Source organism: Megascapheus bottae, unplaced genomic scaffold (assembly GCF_031878675.1).
Source record: "Megascapheus bottae isolate mThoBot1 unplaced genomic scaffold, mThoBot2.hap1 H_2, whole genome shotgun sequence".
Taxonomy (NCBI): domain Eukaryota; kingdom Metazoa; phylum Chordata; class Mammalia; order Rodentia; family Geomyidae; genus Megascapheus; species Megascapheus bottae.
In genome coordinates, this window is record NW_028327859.1 from 1,252,501 (window position 1) to 1,271,727 (window position 19,227).

General features: G+C 38.6%; 1 protein-coding gene across 4 annotated transcripts in view; it reads left to right on the top strand.

Moving 5' to 3' along the window:
* LOC150038951 (estrogen-related receptor gamma) overlaps positions 1–19,227 on the top strand; it is a 540,901-nt gene that overhangs the window by 309,357 nt on the left and 212,317 nt on the right. For all 4 annotated transcript variants that reach the window (XM_090328186.1, XM_090328184.1, XM_090328185.1 and 1 more), the window contains one exon: positions 6,334–6,418. The gene's annotated coding sequence lies outside the window, so the exon portion shown is untranslated. The remainder of the gene's footprint in view (positions 1–6,333; positions 6,419–19,227) is intronic.

A 19,227-nucleotide genomic window follows, 5' to 3' on the forward strand; every position in this document is an offset into this window, starting at 1 on the left:
TAGAAACCCATTTCATAAGAGTGGGTACCAATGGCTCATGCCTACAATCCTAGCTTCTCAGGAGGCAGAGATCTGAGGATCTCAATTGGAAGCCAGCCTGGGTTGACTCTCATCTCCAACTAACCACCAAACACTTTAAAAGTGGATATGTGGCTTAAATGTTAGAGTGCCGGCCTTGAGTGAAAAAGCCAAGCTAGAGTATGAGGTTCTAAGTTCAGGCCCCAGTACTGGGATATATATATATATATATATATATATATATATATATATATATTACATACACACACACACACACAAACACACACACACACACACACACAGCCTCACCCAAAAAATTTCAGGGGATGATATAGGAGTGGAGCTCAATTGGAAAATGTTTGCTTGGTGTGTATGGTGTCAATTTTTAACACATAGCAAAAAAATCTTGGAGAGAAAAATCTTTCTCTTTGCTCTCTTCTCTTTCCTCTCTTTTCTCTTTCTCTCCCAATCTGTGGCTAAAGGTCCCTTGAAATAACCAAGCCACAGAGCAAAGATGATGGCCTTTATCATGTTGAGAGTGGACCGAGCAGATGGCACAGCCCATTCTACATAATGACTCTCACTCTAGTGGTTTGTAATTTATGAAGTAGCCTTCTAATCAGAGGTGCTGTTGGCTGCCAGCGAGCTCAGGCACAGCATGGAACAGCTTCTTCCAACAAGAAGAAAAAAAAAACTCCGCCTAATATTCTCCCCCAAATATGATGAATAGTTTAACACACAAGAAGGGAAAGGGCCATTTTGGCCTCTATATTATGGGAACCGAGGAAAGAAGATCTCAAGGTAGCTTTTCTAGGGAGACCTTCCCCCTTGACTTTGTAAAGCAAGAAATAGGAAAGTATTTTAGTCATTTTGCAATGTATGTCCTAAGGCTCTCCACCTGGTGCTCAGGTCCTGATTTGTGGACAGAAAGGGTAAGAAAGAAAAGTATGATGGGAATGCAGGGATAAGCAGAGAAAGGTTGGATGTAAGGAGTGGAAGCTAGGTGATGGAAAGGTTCTACACAGCTGGACTGAGGTAGACCAGTTCTATCAAATGGCAGCAATTGTCTTTCCCACTCTGAATCAGACATAAAAAAAAAAGAAAGTGAATGCTACTTCTAGAACCATCATTGTTTTAAAAATAAATATGAGCTGGGCAATGGTGACTCGTGCCAGTAATTTATTTATTTATTTATTCATTTATTCATTTATTTATTTATCCAATCATTCATTCATTCATTCATTCATTCATTCATTTCCAGTCCTGGGCTTGAGCTCAGGGCCTGAACACCATCCTTGGGCTTTCTCAAGGCTAAAGCTCTACCACTTGAGCCACAGCATCACTTCTGGCTCAGGAAGCTGAGATCGTGGGATAGGATCTGAAGCCACCCTGGGCAGGAAAGTCCATATGATCATCAAAAAGCTGTAAGTGGAGGTGTGACTCCAGTGGTACAGTGCCATTATTTCAAGAAAAAGATCAGGGACATTATCCCAGCTCTGCATTTAAATTGCAGTGTTAGCATGTACACACGCACGCGTGCGCATGTGTACACACACACACACAAACACACACACACACACACACACACATAGTGAAAGTATGGTAACTATGGGAATAATTCCATCACTTCTTTACATAATGCCTAAGGTTTTACTCCATCGTTTATTTTTGCTGGATCCGGAATACCTGTCATTTATGAACCCAGGTCTTTTCTCATCTGACGACAACCTTGCTAATCTAGCTCCAACTGCAGTCGTAGTTCCCAAAGAACTTTGCTTGACACAGAGCTATACACTGTCCCATTTTCTCTTAAGTGTGTAAGAAGACTAAGAATAACCCATCCATTTCTTGGTGTTGGGTACATTTTCAATCTGGCATGCCAAAATTCCCAACTCCAGGGTGAGAAATAAATCTGTTTCTCTGAATAGCAATGAGAAAGATGGCTAAGCATTTTAAAAGGGTAGATGAAGAGAGCGAGTTATGGTGCTAAATGGAATTTTATGTTCTTATGAACTATTCCATGTAAAATGATGGAGTGTTTTCTGATGAGGTGATTTCAGCTTTTATGGGCAGAAAATGGTTAAACATAGCACACTTCCCTAAAGCATTTCATAATGAATGTTTAGTGGATGATGCATTACATTTGATTCAAGTGAGGCAGTTCACATTGCTATGACTTTGAGGTTTGTATTTTTAAAGCTAATTGCTTTGTAAAGAACTATATCACTACAACAGAACTATATCAATGTGTTGATTCAAACATCTTATTAATTTGTGACATTTGTTAAACTAAGACTCTAGACTGTAGGCTGTTAGGACTTAAATATTTTTTAAAGACTCCTATAAAACTTCCAGGTTTTTTTTTTTAATCCAAGGCTCTAGTAGCAACATGATCTTGAATACATTGCTTCTAAATGGAGTTAGGTAGAAGAACAAGAAAGTAAGGAGAAAAGTCAGGAGCATTTTTTTTTTCTTTTTAAGATCACAAACTGTTACTAAGTAACAAGTCTTTAAAGCACTGCTTTGAAACCTAGAAGTTTAATATAATCAGAGAGTAAAGGCACCCATCTCTGGAGAAGGGAGACTGTCTCAGCATGAGGCGGACAGCACCATGCGTTTAAGGTAGCTGGAAGGCCTGCCTAAGCAAAAGAGCAGTTCAGTGCTGTCTGTGGTGATGTCTGCCAGATTAGAAACATCGGCGCCCTCTGTTGTTCACAGGGGAACTGCAGAAAGCCGGGAAGGTAGGCCAGGAGGGTTTTGTTTTGTTAACTGGTTTCCTCTGCAAACTGTGATGGACAATAGTAAGGGAAAGAAAGGAAGGAAGGAAAGGAGAGAGGGAGGGAGGAAGGGAGAAAAAGAGGAGAGAAGGAGAGGGTGGAAGGAAAGAAGGAAAGAGAGAGGGTGGAAGGTTTGATTTGTTATTTTTTGATTAGTTATATGTATATTGCTTAAACACTATTAGCCCAAAGGTTTAAAAAATGAGTTATATTCAATGTGACTTCCTTGACTTATCGATATGAGTTCTTAATATAGGTAATACTCTCGATAAGACAATTACAAATTAAATTTAACAATACTGAAGACAAGGTGAGCAATGGAAAAATTATGTTAGCTTTTATTTCCTTCTGGCTTTTGTCTGAAAAAAAAAAAACACAAAAAATCCCTTCATTGAACCTTTAGCTAACTAGGGCAGGAAAATGTTGATATTAATATCCAGTTTTTTTTCTTAATTCCCTTAACTTGTCAGTAACAGCTTAAAAAAAAAGTCTGTCAATGTGGCAAATGCAGCAGTTGGAAACTTTTATAACAGCTAAAATAAGATTTCAAAGAACATGGCTTGGCTATGTGTTTTACAAAATTAAAGATTACTGCAAGAATGACAACTTCATTCAAGCAGATCATTCGGAATTACATTAAACAGCTGCTGTTGTGCCTCACGCTGAAGACAAGAGGACAGAGCACGGGGGGGGGGGGGGGTGCTCTCACAGGGTGCTCCCTGGCTTGGGGGGTGGGGGATGAGAACACATTGTAGGCTGCAGCTCACCCCTCCCCCAGCAGCGCATTACCCATGGAGCTTGTTGCCAAACACTGGGCTTTCTAACCACTCTGTATGCAGTCAGAGATCCAGGAAGTTCACATCCAGCCAGGCAAATGCACAAGAGCTTAGCAGAAGCAGCTTTAACAGGTGCCATCAGTAGGTCTCAGGGAACCTGAGAGACAGGATAAACAATGGAAAGTGGGGGGGAGGGAATGGTCATTTCATGTCACTCTGTCCTATGTACAGGTTGTTAATTGGTCCTTAAGCGATGGCAGAACATTGCAATTGGATGATTTAGTCACAGGGCCTCCACAGAGAGATTTCCCCTGCTACTTGCCATGCAAGAAATGGGGTGGACTGAGGTGAGGAGCGTGTACCTGTTAAAATGTCAAAGGGAAGGGTGAATGATTTGTGCTAAGCAGATGCTGTGCTTCCTGTGTGGGAACCAGACCTCAGATGACTGCCACCAAGGAGCGTAGCTATGACACAGCACGGTGGCTTTGTGATTATTTCTGCTTTTTGAGGGGCTCATTCCGCTCATTCCTGGATCTGCCTTTCCTGTGTCACAGGTGGAAACCCGCCAAAAATCAGAGCACTTGATCAAAGTGAGGTGGCCAAAGTCAGCTGACACCACACCATCCTTCCTGGCCTTTCTACTTTAGACGACTCACGAGGAATAGGAAACCATGGATGGGCAGAAGTGCATGAAGTTATTCATATAGCTTGAATGAATGCGAGAAGAAACACTTAATGGACCTTGTGTATTTAGACACAGCAGACAGCAAAAGGCATTTGGGATGTCTGCATTAACGTGGAAAATAGTCTGTAAATAGCTCCATTAATATTTAGACTCTTGGTTTGATGTTGTGTGTGTGTGTGTGTGTGTGTGTGTGTGTGTGTGTGTGTGTATTAAAAGAGAAGGAAGGGGGGTGGGGAAAGAGAAGCAAAGCCTGAAGGCTTGTTCCTAAGCTCCTTTGTAAGAATCTCTAGGAGGACTTTTCTGTCTGGGCCGGCTTCAAACCATGATCCCTAGCTTCCAGAGTAGCGAGGATTGTAGGTGTGATCTCTAGATCTCAGTTTCCTGAGTGGCTAAGATTGTAGGTGTGAGCCACCAGAGCCCTGCCTACTCCAAAATTACTGACAGTGTGTTAACTTTTGGACCTAGTACAACAGAAGACTCTCTTGTGTTGTTTGCCTTATTCTGCCAGTATTGGATTAAAAAAAAAATAGAAACGCAGTCAGATTAGAGAAAGTAGATATGATTGTGACACAAAGCATCCTTCTCTCTACTGTCCAGCTAATGCAGGTTTAAAAAATGACTGTGATACTGATAAATTGTTGTGAGAAGAAATTGTTCAAGGATATTCATTAATAACTAAAATAGGAATTCATTGCTTATGATAGACTTTAGATTTACTTTCTCTCCTCCTTCTCTCTCTCTCTCTCTCTCTCTCTCTCTCTCTCTCTCTCTCTCTCTCTCTCTCTCTCTCTCTCTTTTCTAGTGCTGAGTTTGAATTCAGAGCCTCATATATGCTGGGCAAGGTCCTTACTATGGAACTACTAGCCCACCCCAAAGCTTTATTTTTTTAAACTATATTTGTAAATCAATAATCACATCCTAATATAAGCCTATTGAACAAATGCATTAAGTGTTTAAGAGTATTAACTCTATTCCAGTGGTATTATTAGTCAAAGTTCACATTAGCAACATCATAGAACTAATCTTCATACAATCCCCTTTCTAGTTCAGTTGCAGGAGAGTGAAGCAAAATGGGATTAATAGAATAAACATTATATGCCTCACAGCCGTGAATATTTATTGGATTCTATTCATTGATCATAGTTTGGTCTCCTCAATACTAGTGTACTGTACCAAAACACCATTTTCACTGATTAATAATGTTTAGGGATTTGAATTGATTCTTTGTATAAATTAGCCTATTTCTCTCTCAGCAAAGATGGTAGATTGAGACTTAAGGAGAATAAGTGATCTACTCAAGGCTGCATCAATTTTTTTTAGCAGAGCTGGATTTTGTACAGGTTATCTATCTATAAGTATTATGGTATTAAGTATTTATGGATTCTGTGACACAGGGTTACTGTCTAGTTAGGAAGGAAGTTTAATCATTGAACCCCATCTATCCAATCTGGAAAAATCAGAAGCTGGGTCACTGGTCATGTGGGACCAGAGAAAGATTTAGCTCTAATTTATACTGTCATGATGGCATAAAGGAGCTGGTGTAGAAGCACAGGATTGTATGGGTAACTTGAAGATGAAGTACCTATAATAAAGATACATGTGTAACACAGGCATGTGTGCATGTGTGCGTGTATGTTTGTAGCTGGAGATTGAATCCAGGACCTCATGCATGCTAGGCGAGTACTACTACTCACCTCTATAACTCAGACATTAGCCCAACAGTAGCTGTAATCTTAATCATGTGGTGTTGCTAAAGAGTAAGGTAGAGAAAAAGGTGTGGGTAAGGTAAAGAGGAAGCTCTTGAGCACACTGACATGTGCATTCGTCTGCTTTCTTTTTGGATGAGTGGATAGCTTGTAGCATTAGGGGCTGGTATGTTTACGAGTTGTTCACTGTCTAAGATCTCCAATTAGGGCTTGAAAAAGCCATTGGTATATTTTAATAATAACAGGTCATGCCTATATATGTCAGTTATGTCTATTAATCCACAGCAAGTATTGGATAAATGTTAAATGAATGTATCTCTGTAAGTTTTCCCACGCCTTTAGGTTTGATACAGTTATTCTTTTATTCTTAGGCAAGCACAACATGCTATGAAAATGAAGATATTTAAGCAATGAATTCTTTGAAAGATTGGCTTTGATAACTTCTATAATCCGCAGGTATGTGAATTCCATCCTGTTTAAGATGCTAAACACTGTACATATGCAACTAATATTTTGAAGAGTATTTCACCAATAAGTATAAAGGTTTATTCATAAATTCATTTTTTAATGTATGTGTTTCTATGTTCTTGCTCAGTTTGCTTGCTTACAGTAGCAGGCATCTGGCCCAGTGTTTCGATAGTTTATTGGAAATAGAGTCAAATAGACTTTAGTGCCTTGGCTGGCTCAGATCTCCATATCTCAACTTCCGGGGTAGCTATGATAACAGGTATAAGCCCCCAGCACCCAGCCTTGTTTTTCTTTAATCACCCTGGTTTGAGCCTGCCCCATTGTCTCACACTTATACGAGTAGCTTGGGGTGCAGCATAAGAGCACAATTTTATTTCCCGTAGTCCTGGGGTCCTGATCGTGGTGATATTTCTTGCTGGTCACTTTTTGGATATCAATATTTGTGGTTTGTTTCTTTCTTTACATTTCTTCATTAAGTGGGAATATCTGCTTTAGAAATGTTGTTAAGGTTACGTTAGAGAATTGCCCGGGGAAAGTAGGCTGTTATTATTGTTGCCTTGTTGAACTTGTTTGAGGTTAAACAGTGTACTACAAATCAACTGTGCCATGTGATCTTGGGGATAGCAGGTGTCCAGAGAATGTTTTCCCGTGTTCTTTGACAAAATCTTTACATGGAGCCCTAAGTTAGATGCTACCTTAAATAGTTAAACCACCTTCGATTTCTACCGATTTTTATAATAGACAGAGTTAAATTGATTACATGGTATCAGTCCTGAATCAGAAGGTTGAAAAAAATATATGTCACTAGAGTATGAGCTAAAAATTATAGCCACTCTTTATGAAAAACATGTTTTATCAGAGAAGTCAACTAAGAACAGAAAAATGGTTAAGCAACTTTTTCAAGGATAAATTTCTATTAATGAATAAAATGGGCATAGAACTTCGCCAGTCATCTACCCGATAGGTTCCCCAACCTGGCTGTTTATATGAAGTAAGGAAAAGAATCCTCAGGCTTAGACTCAAGTTGGTAGAAATTAAGAGCTTCACACAGTATTTAAACCAGAGAAAGTGCTGGATATAGGTTTCTTCATCGAATAAAAGCAGAAACACAAAATTCAGCACAGCAAAAAAAAAATTTGCAGGAACACATACTGAAAAAGGGCACCCTCCAACAAAAAGGAAAAATTGAGAGCCTCACTTAAGTCCAACAGCTCATCTAGTAATTCATTGAGGAAGGTTAGAACCTTATGTCTTCTCCTTTAGATTTACTAGGCTTCAAGCTTTGGTAAATAGAGCAGAAACAGAGAGGGTCAAAATTAAATCCTGCTCAAAGGCTCAAAAAACTACAAAGAAAAAATAATATATATATATATATATATATATATATATTTCTGCTTGCACCTGCAGAGCAAAGCAAATGGGTACTAGGGAAAATCTAGTCAAATGACATCATGAAGGCTGATGTAGCTACAGTGGCAGTCAGCCAGCGATATTGCTAGAAGAACAGATGGAAGATGGGACACATTGGTCGCCAAAAAGAGACTACTCATAGGTAACACAGCATGCATTGCTAGGAATAAAGATGGGAAGATGTAGAAATAACCTCTATAAGTCCTATGTGTGCAGCTTTCTGAAACTCAATTTTTATGATTGCATGTGTTTTGAAAGTCTTTGGGTAAAAATCCTTACTTTTTTTTTGTTTGGCCTGGAGTACATTTTTTTTTTTTTTGCATTCAGGAGTGTATGTAGAGGTGGGCATAGATGGATGTGTATGCTCACTTACTTGAGTGTTCAGTGTGAGACTCAGTTGACGGTTCTGATTAAAACATCACAGGAGTTACCCAGGAGCACTGAAATGTGGATACTTAACTTTCTAAGGAAAGGGTGTAGGCTTGTGTTTTTCCTGCCTGTAAATATTTTGTTTAGCACCCAAAGCAGTGCTAACAGCAATGCGATAAATGCTTGCCAAATATAGTATGGATAAATAAATTGAACTGGCATCCGCACGTTCTGTATTTCATTGGCATTTGTTTACAGAACAAAGTAGAAGAGGCTGCAACAGACTGTATAGCTCTGACGCCTTCACTTCGCTCGTTAGCTTTGTTCTCTTAAAGCATCTCTTTCAATCCTTCCTATCCACACCTTTCCCTGCTACTGAGCAGAATGACACAACCTGTGTGCCTCACTCAGGAAATTCACTAGTGAAACGGGAAAGTGGGGTACTTACTGGTAGGAAAACATAATGGTTAACAGCTATAGTCGAATGTCCCGCGAGCAGGGTTAGGACTGATTCTGCCACGTACCCTCGATGGATGCTGTAGCTAGTCTCAATGTTCAATTCCCTAATCAATACAATATCTCAAGACGATAGTGCAGGCCATGGATGGTGGGGTACACCTTATGGTTCTCTTCTACTAGTGGCTGAGGCCCAAGGATCGGGAGTTCAAGAGCACCTAGACTGTTCAGCAAGACTCTCTCCAAATGGCAGAACATAAAGACAGACACAGAGATATTAAGAAAGAATGAAGGACCGGGAGTTTGGCCTTGTGGTTAAAGTGCTTGCCTAGCATGCATGAAGACCCGGGTTCGATTCCTCGGTACCACATACATAAAAAAAAAAAAAAGCCAAAAGTGGTGCTGAGGCTCAAGTGGTAGAGCTCTAGCCTTGAGAAAGTCCAAGGACAGTGCTCAGGCCCTGACATCAAGCCCAGGACTGGCAAAAAAAAAAAAAAAAAAAAAAAAAAAAAAAGAATGAAATTACTATGAAGTTTCAAAGAGCTGAATGTTGAACACAGACCTATTATATCCTCCATTTGTGATATTTACCCACACTGACATGATGATTAAGATGACTGGCAATGGTGATGATACGATACTGATCATGATATGATCATGGAGACCAGTTAGTGGCTAAGTATTTGCTTTAAAAAAATCCTCCAAACTGTTAAAAGGAATCATGCTGAAATCTATTTTTCTTAATTTTTATGAAAGAATTGTATATGCATTTATATTTATAAAATCCCATCTTGATAAATGTGAGAGTGTTAAGTTCAAAACCACTCCAATAAATAGCATATTCAATTATAAGGATCTTCCTATCTACAGATAACCCCCTGGGACAGACAAAAAGCTGCTAGTAAGAGTTCAAAGCCTTTAACTTTTTGATAATTATTGTTTACTCTCTCAGTTTTATAAAAACATTACTTTCCCACAACATCCATGGCAGTGAAGGTTCTAGTTTATTCTTTTCCTCTTTCTCCATCATTTACTAAAATATGTGTTCATTATGTTCCTTTGCAGGCCTTGGGCTTCTCTATGGTCCAAAATTGAGCAAGAAAGAGCTCCTTAGACTAGGCTGATGAAACCTTATAGAAATGTAAATGAGACATATGAATGCTAGCTAATGCTTGTGTGGGACTCTGCTTTTCTGTGCCCTCTTGGAAGAAAATTCTCTGATTTTGCTATGGCCCAAGCATCTCGTTATAAGGATATTTAATTAGCTAGGAGTTGCAACAAAGACTTTTTAAAGGAAAATATATCTGTGGCCCAGAGGCCTTTATTTCCACGTAGGGAACCTGGAGATGTTTAACTCCCTTATCAAGAGCTGCTATGAACTGCCCAGACTAAAATGGGAACATCCCTACACTGACAAATGGATTTTTTTTGGTAAACTGATTTAGCCTTTTCTTTGTTTGCATTTCATTATATAGCAGACTTGATGTCACAAAATCAGTATTGACTCAAAACAGAGAATTTATAGAACAGTTGCTATATATATTGCAAGGGTCAGGGCTGTTAAGCATAGAATAATAGCAAATCAGTGAACCAAAGGGTTGGTTTTCAGCCAGGAAGGGGCTGAGGTCAGGAGCCAGGCTCAGGACTGTATCAATTATTTGGCTGTTTATTTGTAAAACAATGCATAGGAAAAAGTGAAGAATGAAGATCTGGGAGATAAGTGGTTCTGTCTTCCCCCCAGCCTGCCTGCCTGCCTGCCTGCCTGCCTGCCTGCCTGCCTGCCTGCCTCCCTCCCTCCCTCCCTCCCTCCCTCCCTCCCTCCCTCCCTCCCTTTCTTCCTTCCTTCCTTCCTTCCTTCCTTCCTTCCTTCCTTCCTTCCTTCCTTCCTTCCTTCCTTTCTTCTAGATAATGCCTAATAGAGCAAGCTGGCCTAGGTCTATGTGTCACTAGTTCTACTTCTGCCTCTCATGTGGGAAGTAGCAGCTTGGACCACCACACTGAGCCCTACTCTTTGCATCCTTCATTTCACAAGGGCTAAGAGGTGGGAGTTTTAGCAAGTTTGATGTGTTGCAGTTGGTTGTGACATAGCTGTTCATCAGAGTTTGGGGTTTTGTGGCACATTTGGAAGAATCATAGTAGGGGAATAGAAGTTAGAAAGAGGTTAAACATTGAGTTCTACTTTTCATCTTGCTTTTAAATACTTTGATATTTGATCAGTGAACCTTGAACTTGAATAGGAAGCACAATCTCCCATTTCCCAGAGGCTTTCCAGGTAGGACACGAATAATTATCATTATGAGCTATTCCTAGGTTGTTTGAATGCTTCACTTGAGACCGATGTTGGAAATTCTATGTATCCATCTCTTAGGTTCACATTATTGGTATTTCTAACACATGTCATTTAAGCCCATTGATTAACAGCCCTCTCTGTCAACTGAAAGATTGCAGAAGAGTTTACAAATAGGGATTTGCTGTAACTTGATAAATTTAATTAATTAATTAATTAATTAATTAATTAAATGTGTATGAGGGTTGTGGGTTGGTCCCAGTGCTGGGGCTTCTCTTTGGGCTTTTATATTCAAGTAGAGTTCTCTATCACCTGAGCCACAGTCCACTCCTGGCTTTGTTGGTGCTTCATTGGAGATAAGGATCTCATGGAGTTCCCTGCCCTTGCTGGCTTTGAACCATGATCCTCAAATCTTAGCCTCTTGAGTAGCTAGGATGACAAGCATGAGACACTGGCACCCAATATTAATTTATTTTATTAAAAATAAGCAGACGTCTGATTTATAGCATCTTCAGGAATTCTTGCCTATTTCCCTAGGTTGGTAAAAATATTTGATTCATTTCAATGAGTCATCCGAGGTCACCTTTTATGCATTTGTCCCCTGTGTCAGGATTATTTATCAGGATGAGCAGGCTTCTCAAGAAATGCGAAGTTACACGAGAATACAATACAGAATGCACAAATATCAAAAGTATCCTGATGTAAAAGAGGTTGCTGTCGTCTAATAAGAGTCCCTGAGCTTGTACAAGTAAACCAAACATTAGTACTTTCCTAGGCAGAGGAACAGGAAACAGTGAAGAGCACAAGAAATATTAACACGTGATTAGGAATGTCAGTGGTCTGATGTCTAGATTCTTTTGTTTTTTTGAGCATCAGGTTCTCTTATTTTTAGGGAGCTCTTCTGTCCAAGCCATCACACATCCGACCCTTCTCACTTTCATTTTGCATCTAGAATTCGGTGCTTGTGTCTGGGGTTAGCCTCTGACTAATCTGCCTTCTACTTCCACCTCCCCATTTTTGTTTACCACCATCTTCATCTTGTTCTTTCAAGGTAGGGTCTCCTTAACTTATTGCTCTGCCTAGCTTTAACCCCTCTAATCACTGTATCTAAAAGAGCTGGGATTATAGACATGACTCATTGTGCCTGGCCATAAATGTTTTACTAATGAGAAAGCCATATTTTCCTTCTCTTGAGTTTGGCATTGATCTATTTTATCTCTGAGTACCCCACCCATATACACCCCTTAATCTACTGTCTTCCTCACATCAAATTCTAGCTGTTATTTTCTGTTAGATAAGTAACCCACACTCTTGTAAAAACATTCAAAGAAGTGTGTGTGTGTGTGTGTGTGTGTGTGTGTGTGTGTGTGCCCAGTGGTAAAGCAGTTCTGGCCTGATATAGGTAAAGATCTGGTTTACAAACCATGCTCATCCCCCAAAATGTATCACACACACACACACACACACACACACACACACACACACACACACACAGAGTGCTGTGGATAGAACCCAGGCCCTCGTGTATGCTAGAAAACACAATTTTTCTACTAGGGCTTAATACCTCAGAACACGCTTTGAAATTACATTCAGCACCTCACCTAACGTTTTCTGGTTCACCATTTTCTCCTAGAGGCTTGGCAGTTGCTCAGATTATGTACCCTCGAAACAGCACTCTTTCCTACAAGCAGATAACTACTTCTCAGCAAATTTCTTTTCTGAAAAGGAAACAACAACAACAAACCTTTCTGTTGTTTTTATTGATCAAGATATATTGTATTCAAAAACTGCTCTGTTAAATGTCTTTGTATCACTACTTAGAGATAAATTTTAAAAAAAATTAAAAAAAGAAAAGAGAAGATGGAAGTGAGTACAGAGAACTGGAAAGCAAACAAACTCTTAAGTATATCCACCCAGTCACTGAGACCACACAAGGCCACAGGCGTGTGTTAGTTTATTTGTGACTTTGATGTTAAGGATCGAAAGCAAATGAAAACTTGGATGAGATCTTTCATGGATGTCAGGAATAGGCCATGGCAGGGTTTTGTCATTGCCTTGCAGCTTGTGTTAAGATTGACCACTGAAAAATGCAGTCATGCTATTCTTATCCACACAGAGGTGCTGATTCAACAATAACAACATTCCTTTCTTTGCAAGTCAAAATAAGTTTCATTTAGTGGGCAGCTAATTGAGAAAGAGTAAATATATTAGCCCCATTAAAATATTGACAGGATTTCTTCAGTGAAACATTGAAGCTCACCAGCAAATCAAGCTGCATGACCGTAAATAATTTTGGCTCAAATCAGCAGCGTGTGTTTGGCAGATTATAATGCAAGGCACAACTCAAATGACTGAGGGCCTTCAAGAAGTTAACAGACAGAAAGAGACCAGATGTACAAGGTATCCTGACATAAACCAGTGAGACTAGTTAGCACAAAGCATTGTAGGACCCCCTCCCACCTCCCACCTCACCTACCCCAGTCATTGGTTCCCTCTCACAGAATTGGGAGAACTGAAAAAAATTTCATCTATCCTGCAGATTGTGTTGCTAATTATTGCAGCTGACTAAATTAGAGCCAGAATCACAAGGAATGGCACACTTCTTTGTAATACTACCAAGTTTATTTATAAATATTTAACTTTCTCCCCTCAGTCAAGGCCCATGAATTGAACCTGTTAAGAATAATCAGAATGTTTGCCTTTAGTTTCTGTACATTTCAAACTATTGATTAGGATTGAATGATTGAATTAGTCTAACTGCCCAGTTGATGGAAATGAGGCCATTGCTGGTACAGGATTTAGGCAGTACTGAAAAGCTTTGACCACAGAAAGAGACCATTAAAGCTAATGTTGTCTCATTTAATCATGTTCTGTAATGAAGTAAGCAAAATATGGCCATCTTTCCTTTCTAGGATCTTCTCTACAAGAATATAGCCAAGTCCACAGGCTCCTGATACTGCTCAGTGAAATCTCCTCCTGCCTTCTGGAAAGATTAGAGCAATGAAATAGAATAATTCAGAAGCAAGCACTGACGTTCATAAGGCTTCTGTTATATATGAGATGATCCTAGTTCCTTTTTATCAGGCAGGAAAAAGTGGGGAAGTTCCAGACAAATTATAGTCATTTGAAAATTGAATTTAAATTAGGGGTGGTGTTGTTTATATGCAGAATAGCTGAGATCATTTCTAGGCCTCTTGACACGTTGGTGTGGATAGCTGATCTAGTACATTGTAATCAGCATTGCTCTAAAATTTAGGAATCACAAAACTAGCAATGGGGATTATCACTTCCTTTCCTGAGTGAAATCTGTGATAGAATTAGGGAATTGAGAGCTTGGGGTTTCCTTCTTGTTATCTTCATTCTCAATAATATTGAGACAGCACAGGCACCAAAAGGTACATGGATTCTGAGTAAGAAAAGAAGCCTAGGACCTGGAATACTTAGGAGCTGCTTGAGTTTTCCTGAACCAGAACTTGCTGCTGGACCATCATTGTAATATGGCATTTCTGTACCTCTGTGTGGCCTTTTAAGAGAATTCAAAGAGATTTATAAGAAATAGCATGAGTTTGGAAGTGCCACAGAATTTAAAATATAATCCTTATTTTACAACACAAGAGCAAAACTGTCTTGAGGCAATCAGGTAACTTGGAACCTCAGTCTTGTTATAAGTATAATGATGATGATGATGATAATGATATACCTTCTACATGCCACATTGCATTGTTATGAAGAGACACTCATGTGAAAATGCTTCGTTAATACTAAATATTAACATTTGTTTCATTCAAATATTGGATAGTCTACTCAGTAGTTATAAATGTTCTTAAACAACTAAAATTTTCTTTCGGGATATCTTTTTTTATATATAAAGTTAAAAAATGCTCCTTTGTTAAGTCTCACTTTGTTTGAAGATCTCATTTATCGAAGAGTGCATTACGTTTCTTTTCTCACTAATGAAAATTGTCTTTGATTTGTTTAGTTTACTAATTCAAGTGGTAACTGAACTCTAGGAATAAAAAATGGGGTCTTTAATTATGTTATTTGCTTTTGAGCTACACAGACTTTGATTGGATAAACCTTCATACTATAAATAGTTCAGAGTTGTGAGACACTCGTGTTGGGTGAGCAGTGAATCCCCTCAATTTCAGTCTTAAAGACTGTGATCAGGTTTCCCCTTGCCCATCATAACTCCTTTTGTTTAATCTACTAGAGAAATAGGTAAAGAGTTCTTTGTCTTTTTGAATCCAAAATACATTTTCTTAGAAATAATATTTGAGTCTTTAATGTGATCATGAGAGTTTTGCCTTTTGGGATGATACCACTGAACCAAACATACCAGATTTTTTTTTTCTTAAATGAATTCCTGGAAGTTCCTGTAATTCATGCCTGTAATCTATGCTACTCAGGAATCTCAAAACTGAGGCTCCTCATTTGAAGCCAGCCAGGATAGAAAAGTCCATGAGTCTTTTATCTCCAATTAACCACCCAAAAGCCAGAAGTAGAGCTGTGGCTCAAGATAGAGTGGCAACTGTGGTGAGTCCAAAGGCTTATATAGCGCATGCACGCACATATGCTTCTTTCTTTCTTTCTTTCTTTCTTTCTTTCTTTCTTTCTTTCTTTCTTTCTCTTTCTCTTTCTCTCTCTCTCTCTCTCTCTCTCTCTCTCTCTCTCTCTCTCTCTCTCACACACACACACACACACACACACACACAAACACACACACACACACAGAATTGCAGGGAATAAAGATAGACAGTCAAGACAGCAGGGCAAGCAATACTGTTTTTTTTTTTTTTCTGCTAATCACCTTGTCCTTTTGTTCCACTTGAAAAGACAAGTCAACCTCCATTCTTAAAGCATAAAGCATTCAGTGTGTTTTCTCCAAGCACAATGAATGCCCCAGAGAAATAATCTTGTGGCCATTGTTTATGAGATCCTTGTCAACATTTGATCAAGGAAATTTATGGAAGAATAAGTACCTGTGAGCCTTGGTATAGAAAACGTTAGATGTCTTACAAGAGCCATTTTGGATATTTTTATACAAATTATTTGTTTTAAAGGCATTGACCTAAAATAATGATCCTTAGAAGTATTATCCTCTTCAATGAGAAATTGTTTCCATGATATCTATGGAATACTTAATTGATTATTTGGAAAATATAGAAAAATAAAAAGAAGAGGCAGAAAGCAAGCAGAACGTTTTGTTCCTCCTTAGATATCAGAATAATGAATTATTTTTTAAAAAAACCCTGCTTGATCAACATGCACGCCATGAACTCTACCTTTCATTTTTGTCCTTTTCTATCAACTTCTTCCTATACATTTATGTTTTTCTTCAATAGTCACTTTTAAAATTTACCCCACTCTAATAATTTGGCACACTACGTAAATAATTAACTGTGAAATAACACTGGTAAATTGTTCATTCATTCATCTGTTCATTCATTCATCCAAGACATGTTCTATGTGTGCCAAGAACATGAACAGAAATATTTATGAAGTCACATTGTTGGCTTTACGATTGCTGTCAGCCCTGGCTAATTTAATTGGGTCAGGTTGGAATGGGAAAAGGAATAATAGTTAAAAAAAAAAACCTAAACCCTTAAAGGAAATGATCATCACAAGTCCATGCTGTCTACAATAGTGGGTTGATACTAGCAGCATGTTGCTAAGTACTGGGAAGAGAAGAAATATACTCTTACCCAACATGACATTTCCTTCTACCTAGATATGTAACTGGGGATGAAGATTTTCACCAGTCTAAGACTTGGTTCTCTTCACCTGTAAAGTAACCAAATTGGACTCAGTTGCTCTGGCCTTTCTGGCTTATAATTCCCCTCTGCCCAGGCTCACTGCTCCATCATTGATTAGTGGCCATTCAATGTAACAAGAGCAAAGCCTTGTGAATAAATTGAGTTCTTGTTATATCTGATCAAAAGAGTTCCTACATGAATGAGCTGGTGCTTGGAATAGTAATAAAATCAACAGCTTTATTGACTGAATTGCTAGGGTGGGAAAGAAATGCCTTAAAGGAAGAGAAAAGGAATATAGACCAATGTCTCTCACCTTTCTATTGGGAAATTATGTAGAGAAGAATTCTCTTAAGAATCAGCAGAACTCATTATCTTTTCCAAGTCTGCCTTCCTCATCACAGATGATAGTAGCTGATGATAGGGAACAGTTTTACATTAAGCCAGTGTGTATATGTTGGTATAGCAAGAGATTCATAGCATCTTATGGTAAAAGTTGCTAATACATTTTCAATAGAAACACTGTACTTCTTTGTCTTCTCTTTATTAAGTCCTTTGAATTCCTAGTTAGAATTGAAGTCTACTTGCATTGCAATATGATTCTCTTATGTCTATTCTTCTCAGTAAGATTTAAATATAACATTGCTGCTGGATGGCTTATGCTTATTAACCTAACTAATTTGGAGACTGAGATCTAAAGATCATGGTTTGAGGCCAGCCTAGACTGGAAAATCCTTAAGACTCAAATCTCTAGAATAACCAGCAAAAAGATGAAAGTGGGGTATGATTCAAGTAGCAAAGAGCCAGCCTTGAGCAAAAACTCCAGATCAGAGCAAGAGGCCTTGAATTTAAGTTATGCAAAGCTCACTATGTAGAGGATGATAATAAAATTTATAACCAAAACTGGAGCATTTTTTTGGCTTGTCCAGGGCTTGAACTCAGGCCTGGTGCTGTTCCTGTGCTTTGGGACTCTAGGCTACTGCTCTACCACTTGAGCCACCGCTTTGCTCCTTGCATTGGGATGGTTAATTAAACATAAGAGACTCACAGAATTTTCTCCCCAAGCTGACATTGAACACAGAGCCTTGGATCACCACCTCCTGAGCAGCTAGGATTACAGGCATGAGCCATACCTGGCTAAACTTGAGCACTTTTGAGAGAATCAAAAGGTTACCATAACACTGGTTTATGATACCCAGCCAGGACTACAATGGACATAGCACACTAATGGGGCCAGAAGGCTTCTCTGCACAAGTGTGACCAGACATTGAGTTCAATTAACTGAAAAAGCGGAGACTTGTGTAAATGCAAGTACTATGTTCTGAAGCATCCTAATGATAATGCGAATCTGAGCTCAACACCTATAGGAGAGTAGATGCTGGCCCTTCTCTGAATGGTTTTGAGGTCTTTTGGCCTCTTCCAGGGATGACAAACATATCATCTCTCAAATAATTTTTGACTGATTTTAACAAATATATTTATCAAATGAAGTTTTACCAATATGCTAGGCTGTAAGAGATTTTTAAGTGTATTAACCTCTTCATACCTATTTATATGGACAATGGAGGTTAACATACACACACACACACACACACACACACACACACACATTTACTAAGTCCTTTGAAACTCTGGGCAAGGGGTTGATGGAAACAAAAGGAAAAAAGAGAGCTTTGAAATTGTGTTAGATATTTTTCAACTGTACTTTATTTATGTTACATAGATATAGATATAGATTAGATAGATATAGATATAGAACACACAGCTTCAAATGTACTTTATGTTTAATGGGATGGTTAAGCTGGATAATTTGATCATTGTCTTAGTATCAAATCATCCGTTGCTTATTTTGAAATCTGACATATTTGTTCCATAGCCCCTTTCTCTTCTTTGCTCTTCTTCCCGTCTCCCTCGCAGAGCTGAGCCCTTTATTTTGAACAATACTATCACACACATGATTGAGTCAACAATTTATGGCTTTTAAAAATAGGGATTTTGTCCTCTCTTAGGTTTATTGTTTATCATAATCATCTTTCAAGTGAAAAGGCTAATTTACTCTTTCTATAGGAATATTTTAAGCTTGATTATCATAATATTACAGCTGCCTGCAAAGGTCTAAAACGGGACATTGACCTTGAATGTTTTCTGCATTTAACTCCTGGTGCTTAACATGCAGGAAAGAATATAACTGTAACTCATTTATTAATGGATAATCTCAAAATGTTAACTATTACTCTGTAAATACATGCCATGCAGATTATGGAAAACTTACAGAATAATGCAAAATGCATTTGATATTTTACCAGGGTAAATCCAACACAACTAAAGTCAGTTTTCCCACTGGAGACAGTGTAGTTTATAATTTAATTTTTTCTGACATTCCACCATGTATATTATTAGCTTGGCAAAATGAAAGTGAAATAATCCTGAATTAATTAAGCAGAAACCAAATTGCCTTTATTAGTTTCTTTGTCTCTCCCGGATTTCTTTTTCCTTCCTTTCTCTCTCTCCCTCCCTTTCTTTAC